General features: G+C 39.9%; 1 protein-coding gene and 1 long non-coding RNA gene across 6 annotated transcripts in view; one reads left to right on the forward strand and one right to left on the reverse strand.

Moving 5' to 3' along the window:
* Positions 1–21,345, reverse strand: part of LOC134209733 (terminal nucleotidyltransferase 5C) — a 288,881-nt gene that overhangs the window by 206,877 nt on the left and 60,659 nt on the right. The window lies entirely within an intron of this gene.
* On the forward strand, positions 7,567–8,870 carry LOC134214679 (uncharacterized). Its single transcript, XR_009979874.1, has 4 exons — positions 7,567–7,779; positions 7,839–7,915; positions 7,973–8,040; positions 8,102–8,870. It is a non-coding gene; the product is annotated as an uncharacterized LOC134214679 (long non-coding RNA).

Below are 21,345 nucleotides of genomic sequence, written 5' to 3' on the forward strand. Positions count from 1 at the left end.
GAGAGAACGAAGAATGGAAGCAACTATACTAGATTGTAAAAAATTGGCAATAAAGATGACAGCAAAGCGTGATTTGATATATGTTATTTTTCAAAAATGGTTTTGTGGCCTAGAAATTCGAGTCTGCCGACCTGTATCAACCTAAGGCGTAAAAATCCTGTACAAAATAAGACCAAGAGAATCGTAAACATAGTCAGTGATATTGTGATTCAGATGAACAGATTCTTCCGTAAAAACTCGAAAAATGATTTATGGAAATCTGAATGAGTTTCTACTTAGCTTCAAATTCACTCACTTGAATACAATAGTTTACCTGTACAAGACATCGAACCCGAACCCGAGACTGCATAGCCGAAAAATCTCAAAGTTTGAAATTTCTCGGTGAAATTTGGATAAATGTTCCAAGCAAATTCAAAAGAATTTTCGGATTTATTGGTTGTTTGGCAGAAGCTGAATTTCAAGTGGGCGCATTAGACGTGTGGTCGAAACGGTTAGTAGGCCGAAACCCGGTTTTGACTAAAGCGACATAATGGCCGAAATGGTCATTTGGCCGAAAAAGTCATTTGGCTGAATAAGTCATTCAGCCGCAAAGGCCATTTGGCCAAAATGATCGTTTAGCTAATTGCCCGAAATTATCATTTGGTCAAACAAGTCACACGGCCGAAAATGTCGAATGGCTGAACAGGCCATACTGCCGAATATGTCATTTGGCTGCATAAGCCATTTGTCAATCAATTGGTCAAATATGTCGTTTGGACAAAAATGACGATTGGCCGAAATGGTCTTGGGCTGGAAGAACGATTTTGCTGAAAATGTCATTTGGAAAAACGCGTCATATGGCCTAACATTTGGTCTAAAATGTCGTTTGGCCGAATATAGGGTGTCCCAGAAAGTATAAGCACGATTTTCAAACGCTCCTATTGTTTTCAAATAAATTTTAAATGACAGATAATAACTGAGCATCATTGTTTACATTGTCCCTCTGTGATTCATAAATGCCATTTGGTTAAGTTTTTGTGGAAATGCGAAGCTTTTTCCTTGAAAAGTGCAAACGGACTTTGCACGATTGATGCACTGAAAATAGAAGATAAGAGCATCGGAGCAGTTTGCAATGCGATTCGGAAGTATAGTGAGGAGTTTTCATTTCAGGGCATGAAAAAATCTGAACGAAAATCGGTTCCTATGAACCATATGCTCGATCGGAAAATCGTTCAATCTTTTCCCGTAAAAACGGAGCTTCTGTTTAAGATTCGGAAAAATCTGAGAACATCGAAAAATAAAGTCGACCGAACAAAACACAAAATGAACTACGGACTCTTAGGGAGCAGAAGAAGAAAAAAAGAAGCGAATAACATGCTGCATATATCAGAACATGGGCCCATAAGTTATTCAATAAACTTTTGTATGGAAGATCGTTTTGCAAGGCGATGATGATGATAAACCTTGTGATAAACCATGAGTGAAGTTCGATTATAAAATGCTTCCACGGTGCCAGTTCAACATGATCCGTGCTGATAAAGTATTGACGCAAGTTTATTCAGTAACATTCTGTAGGAAAGCAATAATTTTATATGCGATTTGTAAGTGTGGAATTCTCTAAAATCCATTTGTAGCGATCGATACAATAACAGTTGATGTGTACGTTTAGGAATTCTTGTAGCCGCGGTTACTGGACATTATTCGAAAGTATCTTAACCCAGTTCTATTTTGGTCGGTTTTGATATCAGTGTATCAAGCGATGGACATGGTAATCTCGTACAAAGCAAAAAAAATCGGAGATGGGTTCTCTAAATCATTCCCAGGAAATTCTTATTATAACTTGTTGTGCTTTGACAAAAGCACATTTGTGAAAGCATATTAAGGAAGCGGACTCCATCATAACTTTGTGAAAAAGATTGAAAATGTAGCCTCAATCATTGACAAACGGGCCGTGCTGAAGCTAATGGGTACCACCTGATCAAAATGCCACTCCATAGTCATAATGTTATTTTTAAATCGTGCTTATACTTTCTAGGATACCCTATAGACCAAGTCGTTTGGCCGAAAATGTTTGACGTTTTACTTCTCACTTCTAGTTTCTTATTTTTCGCTTTTCCCAATGACAAATCAGAACTGAAAAATAATGAGTGAGTAGTGATACGTCTCACTTCACACTCCTCATTACTCACGCCTTACTTCTTATTCCACATTTCTTACTTCTCACTCCCACTTTCCACAGCGAGAAGTAAGAAATGAGAAGTGGGAATTGAAACGTCTCATTCTTGATCAATCTTCACAATTCACAGGGAGTGAGAAATCATGAATCATCAGTTTTTACTTCTCATTTCTCCTCCACATTTCACAGCTAGAAGTGAGAAATAAGGAATATCCAGTGAAAAGTGAGAAGTGAGTCGTCTCACTACTCACTGCTCAATCATCTTTTCTCACTTCATACTTCCACTTTTCACAATGACAAGTTAGAAATGACGAGTGAGAAGTGAGGTGCCACATTTTTTACCCCTCATTTTTACTTCTTAATTCCCACTGTGAAAAGTGGAAGTGAGAAATAATGAAGGAGAAAAGATAAATCAGAAGTCTCACTTCTCATTTCCATCGATCTTTTTTTTCTAACTTTGCATTTCTCACTTCCACTTTTCACAGTGAGCTGTGAGAGGTAAGAAATGAGGAGTCAAAACCATATGACCCATTCGATCAAATGACATTCTCGGGCAAATGACCTATTCAGACAAACGGTCTATTCGGCCAAATGACCTGTAGGGCCAAACGACATTTTCTACCATATAACCCGTTCGGCCAAATGACATGTCACAATGGCCCTTTCGGTCAACGGCCATTTCGGTCAAACGGCATTTTCGACCAAATGAACTTTTCGTCCAAATATCTTATTCTGTCACTTGTCATAAGACGAGTTTGTACAATCCCATTGAAATTCCACCACTTAATTGTATCTTTACAGATACGTATTTCGACTTCAACAGTAAGGCCGTCTTCAGTTTCTCGTACTTGACCCGACTTTTTTTTCGATCTTTCTTCACTTGCAAATTTGTAATGAAGCTGGTTACTTTGTCATAAGTTAGGGTTACCATGGACTTCTAATATGAAATATAGAAAACAAATTCATCATTCATAATAATCAAAAGGCTTTTAGGATGCAGGCTAATTTCCAGAAGAAGCATAATGCCAACAGTAGGGCGTCTTCAGTGTCTCGTACTTGACTCAACTTGAAGAAAATTATCGCAGCTTACACTATTTATACTATGCGTAGGTATAATAATTTATCTAGGTACATTTACTACGGTGCTTACTTTTACACGCTTGTTGCGCTTAATGCTTAGGTATAAACTTGAAGAGCCAGAAGCTATTGTGAAAATTAAAACGAACTTCTCGTGGAAATCCAAATGAATGTCAGGAGGAAGTATGGATGAAATTCCCGTGGAAAACAAATGAATGTCTCGTGAAAATGTTCAGGATTTTTTAAAGAACTTCCTCGTAGGAATTAAAATGAATTTTACACGAAAGTGTCATGAAAATATTTATGATTTTTTCGAGGAAATGTAGAAGAATATCTCGTGGTAACTCGCAAGAACTTCCCGTGAAAAATCGGATGAATTTTCCGTGAAAAAGCAAATAGAATAGACGTGAACTTTATGAATCACTTGTTGATATTCTGATGACCTTTCTGCCAAAGTGCGGATGAATTTCCTGAGATTTATTTTTCCTTTTCCATAGATTTCCTTTTCTCATATAAATGAGGATGAATTCCTTGTGGAAACATGGATGGATTTCCCGTGAAAAATCGGATGTATTACTTGTGAAAATAAGGATGGTTTTTACGTGTATCGCGTGGAAATCCGGATGAATGTTATTGTGGAGATTCGGATGTACTTTTCGTGGGAATTCGGATGAATTTCCCGTTTAAATGCGTCTTAATTTTCCGTGCGATTTCAAATAAAAAATGCGATTTCAAAATTTCCCGTTGATGTTTGAATGAATTTCCTGTGGAATCTTGGATGAGTTTCTCGTGGAAATTCGAATGAACTTCCTGTGGAAATTCGGATTCACTTCTCGTGGAACTTCCCGTGACAGATCTACGCTTTGAATATTAGTTAATTTGAAGTTTGAAATAGAAGATTATCCGTAAATGTATTTTTTGAATATTTTATGCTGGACTACAACAATACAAGACACTTGATAAATCAAACTTAAGATTTAAACGACGTGAGAAATTTTGGCCCAGCGGAATAACAGGTTTCTGGTAGCATCAGTATCGTTGTGATGACGTTGCACATTTCTACTATTTAGTAACCATATGCAAACATTTCCTTCGTTATCGTACTGACTGTAAGAAACTGACACCAATTGACAAATTGATCCAAACTCCAGAACAGATTGGAGAGCCTAGAACATATGGTTTGGGTATATCTGAGCTGCAAATCATACGCTTGGGTTCTAAAGATTTGAACAGCCTAGAACACTTGGTTTGGGTATATCTGAGCTGCAAAACCTACTTGTGGGCTCTACGGACTTATATGGATATGACTGGTCTATTTCGGATAGCTATCGAGCGCAAATGACCTGGTAGACGCATTGATCCAAACTGCAGAATAGTTTGGAGAACCTAGAATATCTGGTTTGGGTATATCTGAGCTGTAAATCATACCCGTGGGCTCTACGGACTTGTATAAACTTGACTGGTCGATTTCGGATAGGTATTGAGCACAGTTGACCTGGTAGACCAATTTGCTCTAAACTTCAGAACACATTGGAGATCCTAGAACATCTGATTTGAGTATATCTGAGCCGCAAATCATACTCTTGGGCTCTAAAGATTTGCATGGGCATGACTGGTCGATTTCGGATAGCTATCGAGCGCGCTTGACCTGATAAACCAAATGATTTAAACTCCAGAACAGTTTGGAGAACCTAAAACATCTGATTTTGGTATATCTGAGCTGAAAATCATACGCATGGGCTCTACGAACTTTAATGGACATGACTGTTCGATTTAAGATAGCTATCAAGCGCAGTTGACCTGGTAGACCGATTGATCACAACTCCAGAACATCTGGTTTAGGCAAAACTGAGTGGTATATCGTACATATGGCCTTTACGAACGAACATGTACATGACGGGTTTCCATTGGCACGGGTTTTCGTAGTTTTCTTCGGCAAAATTTGCATATCATTTTTCATCAGTTATTTTTTGACACTCGTCACAGGCAGTGAAATAGCATATTTAGCGCTTGATGAATCGTGCACTTGTAAAACGCGTAATTTCTATCGAGCCGGAGTGTGTGAAATATACAATAGGCAGTTTTTATACGGAAGATACGTTCCATGTAAACTACGTATAACGCATAACGACATAATCTAAAATGGATTTTAGCTGTTTCCATGTGTTCCTGGACTTTTGAAAAACCACGTAGAAAAAACAACATGCACTAGAAACAAAAACAACATGCAAACCGAATGCACTCGTGTCTTCAACAGCACCCCATTCAAAACAGAAGCCACGCACAACTGTCATTGTCATTATTCCACGCAGACATGACACATCAAAGCTAGAATAATAAAAATTTGATTTATGATTCCGGGATGCTTATCCTTAAAATACATTTAAAAAAAACCGTGATGGAATGTGCTATCGCTTATCAGGCGAAACACATTGAATGCGCGCGTTATTGTCTTATTAATGCACATTTAGAGCCCGTTTGAATGAAGCACTGTTTTCGTTTTATGTTCTTGAAAGACTTGAAATATTGATATTATCAGGATTGATTGCCTTTTGAAAGGGAGACAGCGATAATTAGACCCACGATCAATACCAGCAAAACGAAGTGCATGATCGCTGGCAATCAACGTGTGTTCATTAGGGGCTGTCCATATACCACGTGGACAGGTTTTGGTCAGTTTAATATATCCCCTCCCCCAGCGTGGACAACTGCTCATATAAATTCTCAAAAGTTTGTATTAATCGTGGACATTCGCCATACGCCCCCTCCCTCCTAAACTGTCCACATGGTATATGGACAGCCCCTTAGTGGTGCTGAATGGTAAAATATTTGAAATAGTAGAAAAGGGCTGTCCAACGTACGGCCCGCGGGCCGGAAGCAGCCCTTGGCTCCATCTTTTGTGGCCCGCGGAGTGTGAAAATAAAACTTATTTATTGGCTCGAAAGCTTTTCTACCTGACTCGATATGCTCCTTCCTATTATTTTTAAATAAGTACTGTAAACCAATACTGTAGCGTAGCACATTACATTAAAATCTGGTCAAGCACGGAGTCGAATAATGCAGCACGGGCCAGTTTTGCTGTTAATGAGATTTTGGCAATACGGATGAAACCTTTCCAGGACGGAGAACTTGTTAGGGAATGCATATCGGCTGTTGGTGATATCGTGTGTTCTAAAGCAAAAAGCTCCTTCAGTAGTATTAGTTTCTCGTGAAGCACGGTGAATATTTAAAGTTCTCACATAATATTTGAAAACTACGTTACGTGAAAAGACCACCTGCTTCTGATTCTACCTGGTCACAAACAATTAAAATACTTGATGTAAAAATGGAATTAGCAGCTTTGATCTAATGAAGGAAACGACTACCGGTATCGACCTGGGGAAAGCTGGTAAGACCTGTAAGACCTTGAAAACTTAAGGCTTAACAATTAATGGACCTCCGGCAATGACGGAAAAGAACACTGTTGTTGTGACACTTATGAAAATTAAAGGAATTCGTTAATTTGTTAATCAATTGTTAATCAACCACAAAAGTTAAATTGAAATGTTTCAAATGGAGATAATTGACCTTAAATACAACAACCAGCTCAAATTTAAATTTCAGAACGACACATCTATTGTGAGATATTTCATCTCTTCAGAAGTACATAGCTGTGTGAACAACTCTTGTCAAGAATGAAAGCAGTGAAAAGTAATTGTTGATCTTCATTATCTGCTTGTGCAACTCGATCACCGATTGTGAAATCAATATGCGTCGAGTATTGGAAAAAAAGTCAATAATTCCATGTCTTGTTACGTGAAAAGAAAAAGAAAGTAAGCACAAAAAAAGATTATTCGAACGCAATAATATCGTGTTGAGGTTTTCTTTTTAAAAAAATTTGTAGTTTTGTAAAACTAAATGCCATTCTGAAAAAAAAATGTATTTTACTTTGGATGTTTTGAAAATGTATAAATAAAAGGACCGAATATTAGCTGGCCCATCAGTAAGTAGTCAATCTGAAAATTAGCCAGTGAATTGAAAAGGTTGGGCAGGCCTGTGGTAGAAGAATGTGTGTATTTTGCAACATTAGTGACGTGCGATAATGATGTTACCCGCATGGATATGGACGTTAAAGGAGGCTGATCGGATAGAGTGTTTGAGCATCAGGTGCTGCGGACGATACTCGGCGGTAAACAGGAGAACGATATCTGACGGCTGTTACGGATCACATCGAAAAAGTACACCGATAAGGAAAAAACTTGATTTCCGTGCAGGCGAGAATTAGTCTACCGTGCATAATCGCTGCTGCATGGGACAGTTGAATGAACGACGCTTGAAACGGAAAAGAGATCTGGGATTTTCTTGACAATCGCAACAGATGGAAATGAAACGATTTCCGGTGGGAGAAGTGTGTTGTGGTTAGGCCAGATTGGACGTTCGCTGGAACAGCTCCGCAGAGCTCGTGGATTCCGGGCAGCAACGAAGTGCCACGTGAGCGAGCGGTAGGAATCTCATAAGATTCTGGTCCAAAATAGCGAGTAGTGACCAATTCAACTCGTACGAACAAGGTAATTCCTCTGGTGGGAAAATCACACATGCATCGTATAATAGAGTTTCCCCTTCACAGGCCCAGTGAGAAATCATCTCACAGAATTGTCAAAACGAGACACCGGGGAAACCGCAAGGAGGTTTTTGGCAAGTAAGGTAATGCAACATATTATGCTCGCAAAGACGCGCAAACTAAGATCCTTTTCCACTTAGATTTGGATCTAGCCGGAGTTGCCACGACAAAGTCGATCACATCGAAACGGGAAGGCTCTCGCAAAGAGGTAAAACCGATTATTGAAGCCTAGTTTACACCCTTCCCTCACGGTGGAATGTTACTTTCAGGGCCTTCTTATATGAGTCGCTTTGCAGAACACCATTCACGTTCCGAGGCGTTCGGTCGATCCAGCAGCCATCTTGGCCCCAAATATTTTGCAGCATTCCTCCGCTCTCCGCCAATCTCGTCAGCAATTCAGGCCCAGCAAAATCAATCTCCTCCACACGACCTCCAAATACCGAAGATTCATCCAAGGCAGTCCGCATGCAACATCTCAAGTTAGTGACTGAACGTACATCGTCTGAGGCAGCGTGCAGTAGGTCGGTGTACGGTAGCAGTGCATGTGACTACAGCAGCGCGATCGCAAGTCGTCAACAGCTAATAGGACGAAATTGGCACCATTGGTGCGTTCGAAATTAAGCGCCCAGCGGGCGGTCTGAGAACGTTTTCCGCTCAGTGATTCCAGTTCGCGGTCAGAGAATCGGCGAGAACGAAGTCAACGTCATCGGCGGGGCCCCGTTCGTCGCATCGAAAGTGCATCCGTCGTCATCAAGAGGTACCTTTAGTTATAAGTAGAGATTAAGATCAACCGTTCATGAGCTGTGAATAGAAGATGTATAAGCTAAAACCCCAACACTACTAGACATTAATTGCCACACAACTAAATTCATTCAATCCACATTGACTGCCCGAGCACCTCACAAACAGAAAATTTGCTTAGCCGGGCACGAACAATCAGAGCAACAGGTCTCGTTCACTCAATGGCTTTTCTCTCTGTAGATTGGTGTCTTGTTCATTTGCTTGACAATCATGCAGAAGAATGACTACAATAAAACTAGTAATATTAGCGCCCAACTAAAAAACCCACTATTTGTCTTTTTGGTGGCAATCAATATCAGTCAACTTCTGTGATAGTCTTAAGTGAGTCGTGTAGTGTCATTACCATGGATATTCTTCATCTCTCGGATGATGAACTGGATTACGAGATCCAACTAAGGAAACAGGACCCCCGTAGCTGCAAAACAAGAAGAGAGAAGACTGGCAAATTGCGCACAATCAACGAAATCGAACGTTCAACCTTGGAAGTTCCAGAAACAGCGGACCATGTAATAAGCCAAGCCGAGCACGTGGACATCTGTCAAAAGAAACTACAAATCGTCTACGATCGTCTAATCAAAGCACTGGAGAAAGAGAGTTCAACAGAGTTGGCGATATGCAGAAGCAAACTGTTGCACTATAGAGGTAGGGTAGCTATGATCAACGACCAAGAGTTCGCATCATACGTACGGAAACTTGAGGAATACATTGAAACAGCACTTCAGAGAATCGTAGATTTTTTCAACAGCGTGACGCTGCTAAGTCCTCCAATATTGAAAGCAATGGGAGATGCCCCAATACTACCGGATGTGGAGGTGCTAGCTTCACGGCTGCGGAAAGCTAATCTACAACCGGGGCGTAACGAACAACAACAAATCAGTGCTAAAGCACCACAGGCAGCGAGCTCACCAAACGAGAAAAGTCTTCATCTACCAAGCTTCCCGCTGGAAAGTTCTCAACACAACCAGCAGAATCGAAGTGAAAACACGCCAGTATTCATTCCAGCATTTCCAACACCAACCATACAGAATCCGGCTAACGCTCAGGCTCCTCGATTTGCTAGCATTGAACCCGTAGACGTTCGGGATGAGGTAATACGCTACCTTTTGCAGAGCAGAGGAGATCCAGGACGTAATCCAGCCAACTATACACAACAACAATATCGCTCGACTCAGCCAATTCATAAATGGCCCTTTTCGTATGGTGGAGAAACCAACGCTATGCAGTTAGCTGTTTTTTTGAACCGAGTTAAAACCTATCCAGATACGGAAGGGGTAGACGAGGCATCGCTACTTCGGGGAGTCAAACACCTTCTAAGAGGACGTGCATTGGAATGGTACATCCGTTCATATCACAACTGCCCGTCATGGGAGCACTTCAAAAGGGAGATAAAGACAGAATTTCTTCCTCACGCTTACTCCCAACACATGAAGCGTGACTTGTACTGGCGGCTCCAGGGTCTGGACGAACCCTTCATCAAATACTACCGGGATGTCATGGCACTGTTTGAAGTGGTCGAACCGCCACTTTTAAATCAAGATCGCTTCTATATAATGAAGTCCAACCTAAGCCCGGAATTCGCAGCGATAGCATCAGCGTCAAGAGTGGAAACAGTGGAGGAACTAATTCGAGTTTGCAAGGATTACGATGAAGCTCGTACATACTCTCAACGCAGTCGGTCGTCACAAATTCCACGGCTCTCTGGCACAACGCAGGGAGGTAACGCACCACAGAGGACAATTAGAACACCGACCCTTGGATATTCATGGAATCGTACTCCACAAACAAATCCCCAACAAGTAAATTTGTTAGAAGAGGATGTAGAATCTAACGAGGAACCTTTATTCCCAGCACCACAATTTGAACAAGAGGAAACAAATATTCTCGACACATCCAGAACTGAAGATAGATTGCAAGAAGTCAATGCCATTGGAAGTAACGTATGGCAATCAAGATCATCCACGCAACCAGCATCACGACCACCTCCCACCATATCTTGTTGGCAGTGTGAGCAACAAGGTCATACATTTCCAAACTGTAGAAATCCGAAGACTTATGTATTCTGTTATCGTTGTGGAAAGAAAGGAGTAATATCGCGGAATTGTCCAGACTGTTTCACTAGGCTAGCACAAGCTTTACCTGATCGAACCACGGATTCGGGAAACGTTCATCCGGGGTTTGCTCAATGAAGGGGGCTGAAACTCTGGTTACTGCGAAAATTCCTTCCCTTCAACAAACTAAACATTTCCGCAACATAGCATCCATCGTATTCGATACATCGTCAGGAGATAACAGACCATATGCAGACGTAACCATGACAAATAGAACCATCCGTGGATTACTAGACAGTGGAGCCACATGCAGCCTGATGGGAGGCTCATTATTATCCATCGTTGATTTCTCTCTGTAGATTGGTGTCTTGTTCATTTGCTTGACAATCATCCAGAAGAATGACTACAATAAAACTAGTAATACGGCGTCGCATTAATCACGAGCTGTGCCAGGCGTATAAAGGGCTGGATATTGTTAAGCTTATACAACACCGCAGACTAAATACGATGGAATGGACACGTTGGTCGTATGCCGGAAGAACGTCAAGCGAAGACAATATTTTGTAGAGAACCCGGAAGAGGCCATTGGTTTCGTGAAAGGCCGACTACGCGATGGCTTTTTGCTGTTGAAGAGGACCTGAGGGCGCTAAACGTTCAGGGTGACAAAAAGCGATTGGTCCAGGATAGAGTCCAGTGAAGAAGGATACTACATTCGGAGTAGGTTCAACGAAGAGCGAAGCCCATCAAGTATTAAGTGAGTAAGGCCCTTCTCTTCCTTTCCTATTACTTGGCTAAAGGAAAGTTATTCCATATCTATCGTCAACAAAATTGTCTTCAACTCGCTAATGAAAAATCTGCTGCTAACGGAAAATATTCGAGAAGATATTATTAGAAACCTTTGATGTAAAAATTGGTAAGTTTGACACATACTGTAACACCGAACGGAACATTTTAAGCCTCCTCAAAATTTGTTAATATAATTTCTACTACTGAAACTGGTGGCAATGGTGGTCAACCCTTCCTGTATGGCCAGCAAAACGTAAAAAAAGTAAAAACGAATGATTTAAGTAAAAGTAAAACCAACAACTTAAACTGAAAATGCCACACAACATGCCAATCGGCAGAAAGATGAGACGCACGCCCAATCGGAATTGGTTGTTTGTTTGTGCTGCTGCGGCTGCCCGCGGGTCTAATGAAGAGCCAGCCGCACCAGCAGCACGAAATAACTGTGCCCGAACTGAAATTGATTGTAAAACAAAACAAAAAATGCAATTACAGCTATTTGAAGAAAGACTTCTTCGGTAGGTATTTATAAGGTGGCGGAGCTCGCTTATCAGTTTTATGAGCTGTTTGGCGAACATGAAATTGTGGTGGAGGGGGCAAGCGGTGGCAGAGCTAACAACGGTTTTTAAACATTTTCTGCTCATTGTGGAGATTAGAGCTGCACAGTCAGGCCAGATTCGGTCCTCGCACGATAACTCTCTTCCACTGTGGCCTGAATGTGCATAAATTTTCACGTTTTAACATTCGGATTTTGTTTTGTTTTTAGGAATCTTGAAATCCAATTGAAGTAAGATCGAAAATTATAAATCCTTATTGATGTAGACACTAAGATTGTTAATCCAGAATGGTCTTGAACAACTTTACTTCAACAATATGGACTTGGAGTAATTACTAATTATTAATTAGTGGTGTTGAGATGTGCTTACGGGAATAACCCACCCTCAGATATGAAAATTTTGATCACAGTCGGTAATCAATTAATTTACTGTTCTCTGAGTCGCAAAAACTGCCTCTGTGCCCAACCGTGTTTTAAACCGCGAATGTGTTTGTGGGGGCGATTTTGTGTTCGTGGTTCGATAACGTGGACAACTGATAAGCGGCGAAAAGAAGACCACTGACGGACTTGTTGTTGTTGCTTCGGAACGCTCCATCCATGCATCCATCCATCCATCCACTCGTTGCGCTTACGTTGGCAGTTGAACCGGATGGACACGGCCGAAGCCACCGACCATCACCATTGCGATGCGATGCAATGCAATAAATATGTTTTGGTGGTTTTGTGTACAACATTCTCTGACTGAGGAGGAACGATCGAAGGCGTTGTAACTTGTTGTAAAAGCCGAAGGTGGATAGCCGCGAGGAGAGAGGCTAATGAGCTGATGATCGCCGGTCGGTCGGTGCGGTGCGATTCGAAAATAGTTCATTCATAGTTCGATCGCTTATCGCCCGGGTCCGGGCCATAGAGCTGTGGAGAGTGTGGTTATTGTTGTGGTTGGACAACTGGCAGGAATTAGAGCTGTCCGGCGGCAGCGATGTTTGAATATTGAATAGAGTGCTCTCGGTGGGGGTTTCGTCTTGGCGACTTTGACCGAGGCCTTTTTTCCCTACATAGCACTGACTGACTGCTCGGGAAGTTCAACACAAAGCGAGGTTGTTTTGAACGATCGCGTTCCTCAAATTTGACCGCGAGACGAATTCTTATCAGTGACGGTTGTGGGATCATTATGAAATAGGTTTTGGTTGATAAGAGGATCAATTCGAATGGCGTTGGGTCAACTGCCTCATAAATGCTTCTGAGCTCGGATAGATTTGGATGATGTGAATGGTTGAATGGAAGTATGTTTGAAACAAGACAATTGACAATCCAAAATTTATATTCATCAAAAGTTCCTTTTGGAGATGAAGATTGTAATATTTTTTTTAATTAAATAATGGATCCATATTGCATCAAGAGTGAAATTGTTGAAAAAACAAACGCGGCGCAGCACATGTTTTGCTCCACAATGACACGATTCGTACATTAGAAACCTGCAAATGGACAACGGACGGGGGGAAATAAGTGCACTTACGGAATGCTTCTGCACAGTGAAGATATCGACACACCGCGCATCAATTGACGCTTGTCCGATTTCAATTAGAGGGCTTCCAGTCAGTGATGGAAAGAAATTCACTTTCTGCTTGGGCTTTTAGCCATGTTTTTGCTTTTTGACGAGTGAAACATGTGAAAAGACGTCACGGTTTTCTATTTTTACACTGCGGGAGGTGATCCTGTAACAATAGTAGACGTTTGGATTACCTGTAAATAGACAGAAAAAAAGAAATTATAATTAGATATAGTGTGTAAAAGTATAAGAGATATTTAAATGTGAGCAGTTTTTTTTGTATTTTTCTTATGATTTTTCTCATCAGTGGGCATAAACAATATACTTAGATACTCTTCTAAAATGCAGCCCAAGATTGAACGTTTCGCATAACATGACCACGATGAACCTTCTACCTAGACAACGTTTCCAAGAAATGTAATCCGAATTTGAGCAACAAGTCGGACGCCTTCATTGCAAAACATGAAACTAATTTGTTTAAACATCGCTATGAGGCAGCTAACGTCATTTGCATTCACCAATGCAATCTAATCGCTGTCAAAAGCAACACAGCCACCGGCAACGGATGGAGATGATACAATTTAGCATTTATAACAGAAATCTGCTTATTTCAAACCCCAATCCCCTTCTGTCTCATGTTTTGCGAACCGATGCAACTGCACCGACCGACATAAGAAACTGAAGCACATTCCAAAACCATTGCCCCCGTTCTCCGAACCGAAAGAAACCATTCTCACTGGATGTGATGGCAATCTTACCGGCATTGTCACCTGCAGCCGCACCGAACTCACAGACGTCTCACAACGCAACGGCTCGGCACGGTTAGGCCACCAAGATATCCTACACTACTGATGGGAATAATGACAGAAACAATCACGCGGCAAAACATTCATGTGCCGGCGCGCGATGGCTGAGGCTGCAAGGAGATGACCCTGCGCAATCGAATTGCATCCGATGAGACATTGCTGTCGAGTCGACGGCGGCGGAGGCCTCTTCACCTTTCCACAAAGAAGATGTAAAACGATATTTGGGCTGATGACATCGGTGCATTTTGGTAGCATCATTGCAGTAGTTTATTAATGCAATTTTAGCAGCATTGAATGCCAAAAAACAGACAATTTTCCTCTAGTTCGTGGTTTGTATTATCTATTCAAATCGTACATAAAGCATTCCTTTCTTGTAAAACAAAACACAAATCTTCACAGTGTCACTGAAAAAGCCTTTTTTAATTCATAAAATTAGAAATAAATGGGGAAGCGTCGTTTGGCCGAAAACCGGTTCCGACGAGTGTGACATATGACCGAAGGGGAACATACGACCGGCGAGCTGTTCTTTTTAATTCATAAAATTCGATTGGTCGAATAGCGTCATTTGGTCGAAATTGTCGTTTGGCAGAAAGAATCGTTTAGACGAACAGGTCATGTGACCGAAAATGTTGTTTGCCCGAACAGGTCATTTGGCCGAAAAATCCATTTGGCCGAAAATGCTCTTTGGACGAACAGGTCAAACGGCCTAAAATGCGTATGGCCGAAATGGTCATTTGACCGAATAGGTCATTTGACCAAAAATATTGTTTTGCCGACATGGTCATTTAGCAAGAAGGAACAGAGATGTGCACAGCCACCGCTGATAATGTTTAGCAATACACCGCCTCCGATGTTTTTAGGCTCGCCACTGTTCAAAATCTGGCAAACTACTGATCTGTAATTCCTTACGCCGGTCCATATTTGTTATAAGATTCACCCGCTGAAATTCCACGTTAGTGGTTCTATACTAAAGTTTGGCTATTCTGGTTCCGAAGAAATATTTTAATAAAACAAAATACTGTGATTTAAAAAATACTGTGTAAATAATTTTTTGTAGCTATAATCACAAAAAAATGTGGGCATTGCCCATTCTCATGGTTCACAATATTTCCTGGTTATCTGAAGGTGTCCCTCCAGAAGATCCGAAACAGTTGTGAAAGAGAACACACCATTTTAATGGGCCTTGGCTGCCATCCGTAAAAGTGATAAATTCATTGATATTGAACTATTTCTTACTCGAAATTGAAGGGATCATCGAATTAGGGATGTATCGAAATAGAGAACATTTATATTTTTTTCCAAAATATCAAAAAGTTTTCATAACATGTAGAAATATGTTTAGGGTCATTTGGCAGAATGTTATTTGGAGTTTGGACGAATGGGTAATTTAGTCGAACGCCTTTTGGCCGAATGGTTAAAATTGGTTTCCTTATTAAGTGAAGTGAGAAGTGAGATATTCGAAGTGAATAGTGAAAAGTGAGAATTTATAAGTGTGAAATGAGATATTTGGAGTGAGTACAGAGTGGTCAGAAGTGAGTCTTGAGAAGTAAGTAGTGAGAATAAGAAATGAGAAGTGACAAGTTAATGGTGAGAAGTGAGATGTGTTAGTTGTAAAGTGAGAAGTTGGAAGTGAATAGTGAAATAAGAAGCAAGAGATGAGAAGTGAGATATGATAATTGGGATGTAGAAAGTGGCATGTTCATAAGTGAGAAGTGAATAGTGAGATAAAAGACAGAATGAAGACAATATAAGAAAAAAGAAAGAAGAAGAAAAAAGAATGGAAAAGAAACAATAAAAAAGAAAGAAAAAGAAAAAAGGAAGAATAAGGAAAACGAAGAAATGAAGGAGAAAGGCCGATGAATGGAGTAAGAAGAAGGAGAAGAAGAACAAATTTAGAGGAAGAAAGGGAAAGCACGAATAAAAATTAAAGAAAAAGAAAAACAAAAAATAAGGGGAAAAAGGGAGAATGACATTGGAAGGAATAAGTATTAGGCTGAAAATATTCAATTTTCACCTAACTTTTCACTTCTCATTCCTTGGTTCTCACTTTTTACATCTCATTTCCCAGTCCAATCTTCTTACTGTTCGCTTCTCATTTCTCCCTACTCACTTCTCGCTTCGAACCTCTCCCTTCTCAATTCTGACTATTCACTTTACACTTTTTGATCCTCATATCTCACTCTTCAATTTTTATTTCTAATTTCTCATTTATTACATCTCATTTTTCACTAATCACTTCTAGCTTCTTCTTACTTCTCACTTTTTACCTTTCGCTATTCACTTTTCCCTTCTCCCTTTTCATTTCTAACTAATCACTTTTATGATTTTACTTTCAACTTCTCACCTCTCACTTTTCACTATTCACTTCACACTTCTCACTTTGCACTTTTCGCTCCTCATATCTCACTCTTCAATTTTTATTTCGAATTTCTCATTTATTTCTTCTCATTTTTCACTAATCACTTCTCGCTTCTTCTTACTTCTCTCTTTTTACCTTTCGCTATTCACTTTTCACTTCTCCCTTTTCATTTCTAACTAATCACTTTTATTTTTTTTTACTTTCAACTTCTCACCTCTCACTTTTCACTATTCACTTCTCACTTCTCATTTTCAAATCTCTATTCACTTCCTATTTCTCACGTCTTTTTTCTCATAGTGCGAAATGCAATTCTTACTACTCACTTTTCACTACTCATAAGTTTTTTTTTAACTTTTCGGCCAAACGACATTCGACGGCATTCGGCCAAATGGCCCGACATCATATATTTTGTCCATCTAAACTGGTTCTGGCAACATCGAGTTAGCGAGGTGAAAATGCTTTGGGTAATTACTTCGATTTAGAGAATATCTAGCAAGTGAGGTGTCGACTTACATCGAGTTAAGGAGAGTACACTGTATCTCATCACAAAAGAGAGCAAATTTTTCAAATTGCTTTTATTTTTGATCTCTGAGCAGGACCCGTTCCCTTGGACCAGAGTGGCCACCAAAGGTCAATTCGTGGAACTAATTCTAGAGGAGCGCATTTTTTCCAGAACTTGTTGTTGCCGTTTTTTAAGCAAGGAATATTTGTCGAAATATGTTCTCATGGACCTTAGTGACCATTCCAGTGACCAAATCCGGAGCATCTGCAAAAGTGGTCAATTCGTTGAACTCATTCAATAAAAGCGTAATTTGATATCAAAATTTGTTTTCTGTTAAAATTTTGCATTCTTAGTTTTGGAATAACCATAAAAGTGCTCAATTCAAGGCACTCGCTCTAGAAAACACGGTTTTATAAACATTCTATTATCGTTCATTGCGAAAGAAATGATTGTGATGATGAAATATTCGCAAAAGAGTAAAATTCATGACATTTATAACCAAAACACTGAAATTTGCGCTCAATTTTGATATATATTATATGACATGAATATGAATATGACATTTGGCCGAATATGACATTTGGCCGAATAGGTAATTTGATCGAACATGTCATTTGGCCGAATAGGTCATTTGAAAAGTGAGAAATGAGGTGTTAAAAGTGAGACGTCTCACTTCTCACTACTTATTTCCAACTTCTGGGATAAGTGAGTAGTGCGTAGTGGGTAGTAAGTCGTCTCCCCAGCAACACAAAATCGTATATAATGCAACATAAGATGCTAAAGTAGAGGCGATATACGCACATGTTATATGGGGTAGTTCCTATATCGCCTCCACTTTAGCATCTTATACGGCATCATATACGATCTTGTGTTGACTGGGTCACTACTCGCGCTTCTTACTTTTTACAATGAGAAGTGAGAAATAAGGAGTGAGCAGTGAAACGTCTCATTTTTCACGCCTCATTTTTCACTTTCCAACTGACCTATTTGGCCAAATGACATGTTCGGTCTAATTACCTATGCAGTCTAATGATCTGTTCAGTCTAATGTCCTATTTGGCCAAATATCTTATTCGGCTGTATGGCTATTCGGCCAAATGACCTATTCGAAAAAATGAACTTTTCGGAGAAAAATGACCTTCTCGGCTAAATGGCTATTCGGCCAAATGACCTATTTGGCTAAATGATTTATTCCGGCAAATGGCCTATTCGGCTATATGACCCTTTCGGCCAAATGACTTTCGGCCCAATGACCTATTCCGCCAAATGACTTATTCGGCCAAATGACCTACAGTCAAACATAGCAGGCATTTCCTCACACACTGTGCACAATGAGGAGATTTAAATACATACCACAGAGAGTGACGTTGAAACTCATTGAAATACTTTGAAGATCAAAAATATTTCGCTTTGAAAAATCAATCAACTATGTCTCACTTAGAGAGGCGGCATTTCAATGAAGTTTGGAGCCCCATGCAAAAACATATGTATAAAATAGGCGAAAGGATAATTGGAAATGTTTAATAGTTGCTTGGCGTAATTGATGGATCTTTTGAAAAACGATTTTTCATAGTATTGTGCAAAATGGAAAGTGTTTTGCAATGAAACTGTATAAAAACTTTCGTACGGCCGTTTACATTATTTTGATGGTTGTAGACAACGAAATAACTTCATCTAAGGTGACGGTTAAAAAATCAGTGTTTCGATGACCAACAAACAAAAACCAGTGATAGAGTTTTTTTTCCGCATGATGTTATCATCAAAAAGAAATACATATGGCACTGAAACGGAATTAATGAAACTTTACATGAGTTCAATGTTTTCTTTTTTTGTTGCAATTCTAGAACCTACACATTCACCAAGATAACCTGATGAAAAAAGTATTTAGAAATCGCCATTAACATATTTTAAAGCGACAGGTGGAGAGTAATAATGCTAGTAATACAAAAGCTTCTGAATATGTTTTACCACAGACAGCATAAAAGCCAGCAAAGCAAAAATTATTTATTACTATCTTATTTTACCTAAATATTACTAACAAATACGTTTACCTTTAGCAGTGTTTACTTCCGATCTGTTCGATTCAGCGTTCTAGCATAACTCATTGAGGAACACGGTGTGTTTATTTCATCATTTATCCTCAACTCTTCGTGCCTGACAAATGCATTCGCTGCAGAGTTAAAGCACAGAGAAGCCTCACTGTGTTGAGAAAGAGAAAAAATGATCGATAATCGAGACACTCTCTCTCCGGTCTTTTTGAGGAGTGCGATAGACACACACATTTCGACTACTCTGAGGAGTATGCCAGCCTTGTCTCCATGAGTGGATATTGAAGGGATCGTCGACTCATGGAAATATCGAGGAAATGATTTTTTAGAAATATTTTTAGTACGGCATAACTTGCTTCCATGAGTCGATATCGAGTTGAAGAACATCGGCTCATGGAGACTGTATTCGGCCAAATTACCTTTTCGACCAAATTACTTTTTCGGGATAATGGCCTATTCGGTCAAATGACCCTTTCAGACAAATGACCTTCTTCCTTATGGTCTATTCGGCCAAATGGTATATACAGCCAAACCACTTCCGGCCACATGGCATTAGGATAAACGGTATTCGGCCAGACGGCCCTTCCCCGCCTTGAAAAAGGCTGTTTGTTTCGGCTCAGTCCAAATAATAAGAGAGCGATCTTTTCATATAAAGATGTATCTATCGTGATGGTAGAAAAAAAACTGAAAGCTCTGCTCGCGATTACACTTTTCTTTCATACTTAATTTTAAGTCTTTTCTGCTTCCCTATTAGGCGGCCAATCAGCAAGCTTCTTGTACTCAGCCAAAGTGCCATCATTATCGACGAATTCATGGTGGGCTTTATCTTCCCGGGCAGAAGCCATGAACAGAATAACAAAACCTGATATAAACTTGATTGATATAGGAGATAAAAGAACAGGCAACAATATCAAAAATTTGCACCGAAATATCATTTAATATCAAGATATGCTATGGATAAAAACAAATTAATGGCACATGACATTGATCACTTATTACAAATAGCAATACTTGATCTCCTAATATTTCAGTGCAAAATTTTGATATAGTCGTCTAATCTTTTATCTCTTATATCAAACAGGTTAATATCTCATTTTGCTACCTTATCAACATTTGATATTATTGAGCTATTTTCGTTTACTCGGGTTTTTCGACATTCTTTGCATTAAGCGTGTGTATAGTCCAGATGGCTAGCGTGCCAGTCGAATAGCGCTAGGCTTGGTGGATGGCTCAATTCTCGTCTCCGGCTATTTTTTGTGTAAGTAAATAAGGTTAGCGAAGTGTATTGTTGACGCATATAAGGGTGGTGACTTGGTTCGGATCATTGTCGGCTCGCTTTGCCATGAATAGCACTTCTTGACGACGAAATGACGACACTATAACTGACTTCCACGTAACTTGTTCTTTATGTATGAATAAGATGGAATAATTTATTGGACTCTATGACACTTATTTATTTTATTTTGACTTAGGTTGGCTCAAACTGCGCGCGGATGACAAACTGTATGTCGCTTGGGAAACGAGTCTCAAGGAGTATTACTGATGCTAGTTAATTTGGCGGTTTTAGAGCACCTCCACGGGAGTCCCCATCTGGGTCCGTATCGCTATTTCCGGGCCCTATATAGCGACCCACTTCTACACCGGTAGTATCTAAACGGGAATGTAAAATGAGAACGCAACTCGAAATTAGCCGTGAGTTTCCACATTTAGCGCCCCATACTGGGTGGCTAAATTTCTATACAGGGTTGCTATTCTGTGAAACGTCACTTTAGTATTGATAAAAAATGCAGAAAATCTGTGATCTCATCGCAAAAGAAAGGAATACGGCACCAATTTCGTGGCTTCTTTATGTAAACATGCATTGAGTTCCTTTAAGCATCTTTAGCCCATCCCCCAGAATAGTTTAAGGATTTATTTCAGAATCTCTTGGATTTTTTTTATTGGACTTGTCCTATAATCTGCCCTATAATTTATTTCGGGAGTTGTTTCGAGGTGAATTTCCAGTAGGAAGGAAATCCAGAAGGAATGACTCGGAAAAATATAAAAAAAAAACTTGATATTATAT

The sequence above is a fragment of the Armigeres subalbatus genome, chromosome 2 (assembly GCF_024139115.2).
Source record: "Armigeres subalbatus isolate Guangzhou_Male chromosome 2, GZ_Asu_2, whole genome shotgun sequence".
NCBI classification, from domain to species: Eukaryota; Metazoa; Arthropoda; class Insecta; order Diptera; family Culicidae; genus Armigeres; species Armigeres subalbatus.